This window comes from Camponotus vicinus, unplaced genomic scaffold (genome assembly GCF_025532165.1).
Source record: "Camponotus vicinus isolate PSW18456_S1 unplaced genomic scaffold, iyCamVici1.0 SCAF_6, whole genome shotgun sequence".
Lineage (NCBI taxonomy): Eukaryota > Metazoa > Arthropoda > Insecta > Hymenoptera > Formicidae > Camponotus > Camponotus vicinus.
In genome coordinates, this window is record NW_028141978.1 from 8088858 (window position 1) to 8097698 (window position 8841).

The window sequence follows — 8841 nt, forward strand, 5'->3', positions numbered from 1 at the left end:
AAGAGTACGAAAATATTCGACATAAATTCGAAAGCTTTGATCATAGGATACCATGCTATATAATCTTTCTCTTTTCGCAAATAATAAACGAGTTCCCAAAATATGGAGAATGCAAGTTTTTTCTCTATTGCAAAATGGAAGGCGTCATCGATAATTTGCGCTCGATTGAGAACATGTATATTTCTGTATTCTTCAGAATTTAAGTATCGCGCAATTTTTCGCCAATTCTCGGTATCATAATTGACACGATAGTATCCTATTATAAAATAAATTGCTTCGTCGATTATTAGATATTTTAAAATTACATATATTGATTCAACATATTTTGAGATGTTAAAGATATTTTGATATTAAATGTATTATTATACTTAAAAATGTTTGTATTTTCTACTTTTGTGTGTGTGTGTATTAGATTTCATATGTTTCTTCGTTATTTTTAATTAAAACCTTATATATAATGATAATTTAATGATTTTGAAAAACTTTAATGTGTAAGAAATTTTTAACTTAAATTGATTTGATTGATCATAATGTTGACATTATACACAATATATGATAAATAATAAAAGTATTGATAAAATAATAGAAAAATTGTAAGATAGTCGAAAAATAAATATTTTACGAGATATTTTTTACGATTTATGTAAAATTTTGTCAACTTAAAGTAATCCTTTATCAATTTGAAATATCACATAAATTGTTCAATTTTTGACTATCTTACTCTTATAATTTTTTACGGAATATTGTGAGGAATCGATATATAGGCAAGTAAAATATAAATTTATCATTCAATTTTTACCAGCTTGTTGTAAATTTAAAATGATCAATTCATCTTTCGTAAGTAAGAGTTCAATTTTTGAATTCGATGGTGTTAACCAAATATTTGACGAAGTTTCAGTAAAATTGGACTTCGCAATATATATAATATACGTAATAGGTATATAATAGTGTTCCTCATCCAACTTGTTATAAAATTGTGCTGATATAGTTATTTTTATAATATTGTAATAATAATTTCGCATCACATCCAATGTGGGAAAACATCTCTGCATAGCATACGAATATACCATCTTTTTTACATTAAACTGATATTCGGAATCCCATTCATCTATGATACTTTGCATAACATTCCATAAATTATCGGAAGTTGTTTCCAAAGGCTCAGCATGTCTATAAGATTTAATATTGTAGCAATAATATTAAACATTGTGTATAATTGATCAGCATCATAAAAAAGAAAATCATAATTTACATAATTTATAGTTACACATTTTAATGTTATAATATAAGTCTCATAGATATATAGAAATTTTTAAATTTTGATATAATTATATACATATATATATATATATATATATATATATATATATATATATATATTTATATACACATATATTAAATTATATTAAAATTTAAAAATTTCTATATATCTAGAGAGACTTATATTATAATATTATTATATTATAACATAATATTATATATATATATATATATATATATATATACATATACAGGGTGTCCCAGACTTAACGAATCAGCCGTTAATGGTAAATTCCTGAGATCATTTGGAGATGAAAATTCTAATACCAAAATGTTAAGGAAGATTTTATAAAAATGTCCAAACTATTGACTACTATCGCATGGGAAACACAACGCGCTCACTGCAGAAACCTATTTTTTATTTTATATTCATCCCTCTATCGATATCGACATTATCGCGCTGTACGCGGGCCCCTTAATGCGCTATGTCCCTGAGCATAGGTGAACGTAACGAGCCGATTGGTAATCTTTAATCTTTTGTAGCGTCGAAACTACATCGTGCTCAACATTTTGGTATTAAGATTTTCGTTTCCAAATGATCTCAGAAATCTACCATTAACGGCTGATTCGTTAAGTTTAGGACACCCTGTATACATATATTTATATATTTATATATGTATATTATATATATTTTTTTTCTTTTGTAATATAAAATAACAGCGTAAATTTGATTCTTCAAATATGTATCTCTTTTAAACAATAAAAAAGGAAATATATTGCAACAAATTTATTATATATTTCGGTTTTCTTTTTTGCTATGATGTATTTATATCATTATATTACAATATATTATACTTACTGGTTGTTCAAATATATGTTGATAGCTTTTGAAAATATACCAGGCGACAATGTTCATTCTAACATGCACCATATGATGGAGCCTACAATGATACAAATACAAAAATGATTTATAATATTATTAGATAATATATAGATTTATTATAATATATTTAAAATGCTTCTATTGTGTATTGCTTACAAGTTCGTTACATAAATAAATCTTAAATTAAAATTAGGTAACAAAGTTTGCGTATTTAAATCTATCTAATAAAAGTTAAACAAATGTTAAGTATATTCCAATGAAAAACAGATATAATAATTATTAACACATAAAAGGTATAAACGATTAAATAAATTTCATAAATTTTATTTACCTGAAATTCTTTTTGGTCGTGATAGTAATAGAATTAAAAAAAAGTAAAAGATAAGAAAGAAGAGAGATAAACAATACATAACAAGATTAAAAATTCAAAAAAAAGAAAATAAAATAAGAAAAAGTGAAAACAGACATAAAAAAATGTACGATAATTTTTTATTATTTTATTTATAGAATCTAACTAAGATATCGAATCAGCTGTTTCTTAAATGGAATGAGCTGGTTGAATAAAAAAAAATCAATTTTATCTGAATATCTTTTTGTTGACAAACTATTAATAGACGTATATCTACCATATACAGGCATTTCGATGAAACTCCCATGAAAATACAAGCTCAGCTGAGATACTTTTAGAATAGAAGATATTTACAGAATATGCCAATTGAGTAATATTAAGTTATTAAAACAATCAGTGCAATCATTTATAACTTTATATAAAAATGTGAGACCAAAAAGAAAGTCTCCTATTACGCAGATATAGCATTCAATTTAGTTCATTATAGGCACATAATCATGACAAATACCATGATGCCCATAGACGTATTTAAAAAAAAAGAAAACAGATTTTATGCAAGATATTGAACACGTTCTCATCAATCAAAATGCTATGACTATACTGATAAGGAGACTATGTAATAGAAGTAAACTTTATGGAGATGAATTATTGCACAATAAAATAATTTAATAATATTGACATTGATGAACTATTTACATACTCAAAAATAAAGACTAATTTCTGAAATACAGTAATTACAATTGTTCGAATATGTCTAGGAAAAATCTAAATTTAAATTTAATAAATTAGATCATTACAAAATCATATTTATATCATTTCATATTCTTTTTGCAATTGTAACATGTGCAGTTATAATAGAAAACAATATAAGGAAATTGGCTTAAGTTTTTGATATCTTTTTCTTATTGTCAAGAATTAATTTGTAATAAAATATTATAATAAAATAATAATAAAAAAGTAAATGATATAAATAAATAGTAATGATATAAATAAATAGTAAATAAATAAATTGTGAATTACACACAAATAACTTTATTTATAATTGATTTTTCTGATTTCTTTATAATATTGACATTATTTCTTTATGATGTTCATTTCTTTATAATATTGAATTATAGTTTATTTGTTTATTTATTTATACAATGTTATATATGTACATACCTTTAACACGAGAAAGAAAAGTGTATATATAATTTTCAGTATCGTCTTTATATTCTACAGAGCTTAAATTGACATAAGTATTAAGATCAAGTAATTCATGTTGAATTTGAACTATAAACAAATCCATCATCCGAAAATCTGGAACAATCTAAAAATAGAACTCAAGTAAAATTAATCGAGAAGCTGTTAACACACATAAAAAAATCATAAACAATCGCTGCTGCTAAACATAATTTATATTTAGCACATTATAAAAAATTAAAATATAGCAAATCGTGTTTTTATATTTAAGTGTGATATGGTTTAAAAAATTAAATGTTGTTATAATTACATAAAAATATATTTATAGGATTTTTGTTTAGTGACTGTAGGTTAGAAGTTTTTCCTTAATAATTTTAACAATTAAGGATTAAAAAGCTTTATATAAATAACAATATAAATAACACAAATTTAAATTTCGCAGCAAAGAAGAGTCAGACGCGTAGTGTTACATATGATAATATGTTATGTATGATAATTTTTTGAAAATTAATTTTTCGATGAAATTGATTAATTGTATACGGTGCATAAATTTTTCTTGATCCATATACTAAATGTATAATTGAGTCTTAATCCGCGATTTTTCATAAATTCCTCTTTGCACTTCTGAAGAAACGTCGGGGAGAAAAATGATGGGGCGAAGTTAAACCGAGAATCGAACTCGAATTTTTCGCTTGCCGAACGATTGCTCTTACCCCCGACTAAGCTATTCAGACTCTATACTTCTATCACACCTTCATACTTCTCATTTTGCTTACAAATATCTATTACTAATAATTATTAACGCCATGTTTCAGCCAGGCGTATGGCGCATTAGCATTCGCGTCTGACATTTATTTCTTATGAAATTAAAATTTGTGTATTTAATAATGTTAGTTTTAAACTATATTATTTTCTTATTAAATTTCTCTAAATTTATAAAAATGTAAAAGACTCGAGTAATCATACGATTCGAATTAGCATATTTTTTAATTGAAAAAAACATCCAAAAAAATTTACACAATTATTTAAGAATTTTCTGTATACATTGTCGTACTATTAATTACTTGGACTGCATATTTAAAAATAGAATTAAAAATAAAATTACCTCATCGATAATATATGTTTGGAAAAACACAATAAAGCCTTCGTTTAACCATACATGAAACCAATAAAATGAATTGAACAGATTGCCAATATATTTTTGTATCATCCTACGTACTACTGAAAGTGCAATTATCATTTTGCGTGCAGTAGTATCCAATTCTTCATTATACATGATATCTGTTTCTCTAAAAATCATTATACTAATATGTATGCTGTATGAATGTATGAAAAATTTTAGATATATTAATATAAATTTTTATTTAAATACATTAAATTATTATGTAATGTATATATCTATTTTTAATTATATAACATATATCTATTTTTAATTATATGTAGGGGAGACCGGGGACAAAAGTAACATTTTTTGTATTATAGGTCACTAATTAATTATTGTTAGAGATATAACAAAAAAGATTATATGTTAAGAAACTCCATTTATTGTTTCATTATTATACCTATTTTCAATCTCAAATGATAAATATTTAAAGAGCTATTATAGCTTTTCGCAAGTACGATGATTCTTACTTTTGTTCTGGGGACCTGGGACGAAAGTAACATAATATGGGGATAAAAGTACCAGTTCTTATTTTCGGGAAAATAAAATAAATATGCCTTTTTCCAATTCAAGGCAACTTTTATTATGATTTATCTTTTATTAAGCAAGATAACTTTTATTATAAATTTGTATTATATTATGTTAAAATAAAAAATAAAATAAATATTTATTTTTATCATCTTTAAAAAACTTAAAAGAAATAATCTTCGTTAAGCAAAAAAATTATAAGTAATATCATAAAATAATTATACTTAATATCACATCAGTTTTGTACTTTTTTAAGTCTAAATAATAGTTTAATTCTAAATAATAGTGTAAAAATTGTATGATAATTACTTATACAAAAGAGATTGGTATCTATTCCGAATTACAATTATGGCATACGTAATAAGAATCGCCTTTGGTACAATTATTATGGGACCAGCCCTTATACTTTAAGCATTGAAACATGTTACTTTCGTCCACAGAGTGTCGTATTACTTTTGTCCCTAAACACATTTTTTAGAATAAAAGCTAAAAGCTTTTTTAGATTATAACTTAAATATGATGCAAGACTTAGCTAAATCAACTATAAAAACTTATGAATACATTTTAGAAGAATACACCGGCAAATAATTACGTCAATATATACACTTTAATTAGGCATAGATACAAAAAAACTAAAACAAGAAATACTTAGGAGAATAATGCAAATACACTAATTTCACTCCTGCATGTGCAACCGGTGCGATCGTTCTACAACAATTAGCTGAAAAGGAAGAGAATCGGGGCGTACGCGCCGATTTGACTATATAGTACAAATTATTCAACATATTGTGTAGTTTATTACGAGGCTTGTTACTTTCATGACGCTGTTACTTTTGTCCCCGGTCTCCCCTATATATTACCTGTGAAAGACGAATCCCAAAATATGTTTGATTTTATCTTGTAAATTCGGGATTGCGATATGATCCATCTTGCTCTCAGATAAAACAGTAGTCCACTCAAGGAATCTCTTCGAATTATTCCAATAATTTCCCAAGTACATAGTAATATTTTTAATAATATATGACGCAAATTTTACATACGGTATCAATTGCGATCGACACCATATGCTAATGGTATCAGTCAAAATGATCCGATGAAAATCAAACACCACAAATGCTATATTATCTATAGAATTCACAACAGTTTTGTTAAAATATGTCCATATTTCATCGTACAACAGTTCAGACGATTCTATCGGCGTATTCGACAAAACTTTATAACTTCGATGATGCTTTATGGAAATATCAAAAGTAATTCTTAATTTTGGCTTGTTCCAAAACGGAAATAATTGCTGCTTCCTTGTTTGAATACCAGTTGTGATTAACCACCTACCACATTTTAACGATATGCTTTAAATAATGACTAATTTTAGACAATTATAAACGTAAATGCAAAAATATACACAATTTGTTTTTGATATTTTATATATTCTTCTACTTACTCTTTATCTCCATATTTGTTTATGTACGGAAATCCGAAAGACTCTCTTACTATATTAATTGGAATATCGAAGCATATGTACATATTGTATATTCCTGGCAATATGGTAGCATTGAAATTGCAGAGGACAATATTGGTTATAAAATCATAATTTGTTGTTTCTGGTTCAGAAATGTTTCCACTGGGAATTTGCTTTAATATCAATTTTATGAATGGCATCGATTTTATTATTGAATTCGATAGATGAAAACTTATATGTTGTGTTGCATATATGATATAAATAGTGATTACATATTCACCCGCCAAGTGATAGTGGGTGAAATTTAACTTTATATTATAATGCAATGGATATATATCATCAGATAAATTGTAATTTAATGCATTGCACTGCACGATATCCGAATCTTTATCGATAGGATCCTCCATTGCTATTGTGGCAATATATATTATACTACTACTCAATAATAGTTTTAATAATCTCATGTTAAATTTCTTTCAGGTCTATCTATATAAATCATTTCTGTTATTAGAAACATATATACAAGAAATATATACAAACGTAATGCTAAATACAAGTGTGTATAAATATGATAAAATTTAAATATATAAACTTATCGAAGAACGTACTTATATAATTCTGAAAAGGAAAAAACACATTAATCATAATTTTTATTTCTCTGAAATTCAATTACTTTCAAGATTTCTTCTTACATATTTTTATGTTTTGCGTTTTATGGCTACTGACTTCTGTACGTGATGAACTTTGTGTATTTACTAATATTACTTTCAAAGTGTGTTTGTTTCTTTCAACCTTAAGAGAGTGATGTATTAAAATCGAACGAAGAATAAACGAACAATAAACCGATATTAAATTTATTAAAAATTTTGTTGATATAATTATTCGGATGAAACTTTTAACATAAAATTGTTAAAAATAACTTTGTTAGCATTTCTCATGGAATAAATTTATTCGAATAAAATATTAACCTATCGCACATTCTTCATTCTTATTCGTTATATATATTTAAATTATCATATTCTATTTATATAACTTTTTGTAAAGAATATTTATTATTAACTTTACAGAATATATATTTTAAATATTTATTAAAAAAATTTTGTTTCCAAACAAAATATAAATAGTATTAAATATTTTTGAGATAATTTTATAGCTACAATGAAAGGTAGAACATCCACATACTTTATAACGTCAAAAAAGTTGCCTGTATTTTATATTTTCTGTATGTCAAGATGGTCAAATTATGCCGGTACATATCTAAATATATTGTTAGCTAGCATATATGTAAGGAATAAAAATAGTATTTGCAATAAATAAAGATATTCAACCGAAAGTAGAAATGCCTCTATTAAGAAATAAAATAGTTGATTGTTATTCCACACATTCTTACTCCATATGCATACATTCAAAGAAAAAGAAATGTAGAAGTGCAATATTTTGTTGAATATTTAATTAATGTCTTACCCTATTTGTTGAACTCACAACTATAGGTTTAATATCAAAGGCATAAACAGTCAATCTGCGATCTTATAGCTTCAAGAGACTACCATAAACTGACGGCGCTATCATGTTACAAATACGGCATACCAGATGAACAGGTAATGTACGTAGAATTATATAGATATCGCCTTGATATACATAACACAGGAGTATGTTAAGCGTCTTCTACAATGAGACTTTTCAGGAGACTTAAGTCTTACGCCTTAAGTCTCCTTAAAATCTCATTGTAGACGCCGCATTATTCATCGATAGAAGTCAATACGTATATATTTACTTAGCTTTGTATTTCTTTGTATTCCTTGTTCCATATTTAAAACTTTCCTTTGTAAGGACAATTTTTCTGGAAAACATTCGCGAGAAAATTAAAATTGAGAATATTCTTCCCTAAATATATATAAGATAAAGATATTCTGTATTTTATATCATATTTTTTTCATAAAGAAGTTTTTTTTTCAAGAACTTATTGTATAAAATAAATGTAAGAGACTTGTCTATATCGTATCACTTGAGATATTTTA

The 8841-nt window shown here is 25.3% G+C and overlaps 1 pseudogene across 1 annotated transcript; it reads right to left on the bottom strand.

Annotated features, from left to right (window-relative positions):
• Nucleotides 1-763: 763 nt before the first annotated feature.
• Nucleotides 764-8326, bottom strand: LOC145973016 (aminopeptidase N-like; annotated as a pseudogene). The gene is made up of 7 exons (XR_014439332.1): nucleotides 8288-8326; nucleotides 6806-7309; nucleotides 6225-6692; nucleotides 4780-4963; nucleotides 3654-3801; nucleotides 2120-2201; nucleotides 764-1170 (listed from the first exon to the last, which is right to left on the bottom strand). The product of XR_014439332.1 is annotated as an aminopeptidase N-like (transcript).
• Between the last annotated feature and the right edge of the window lie 515 nt (nucleotides 8327-8841).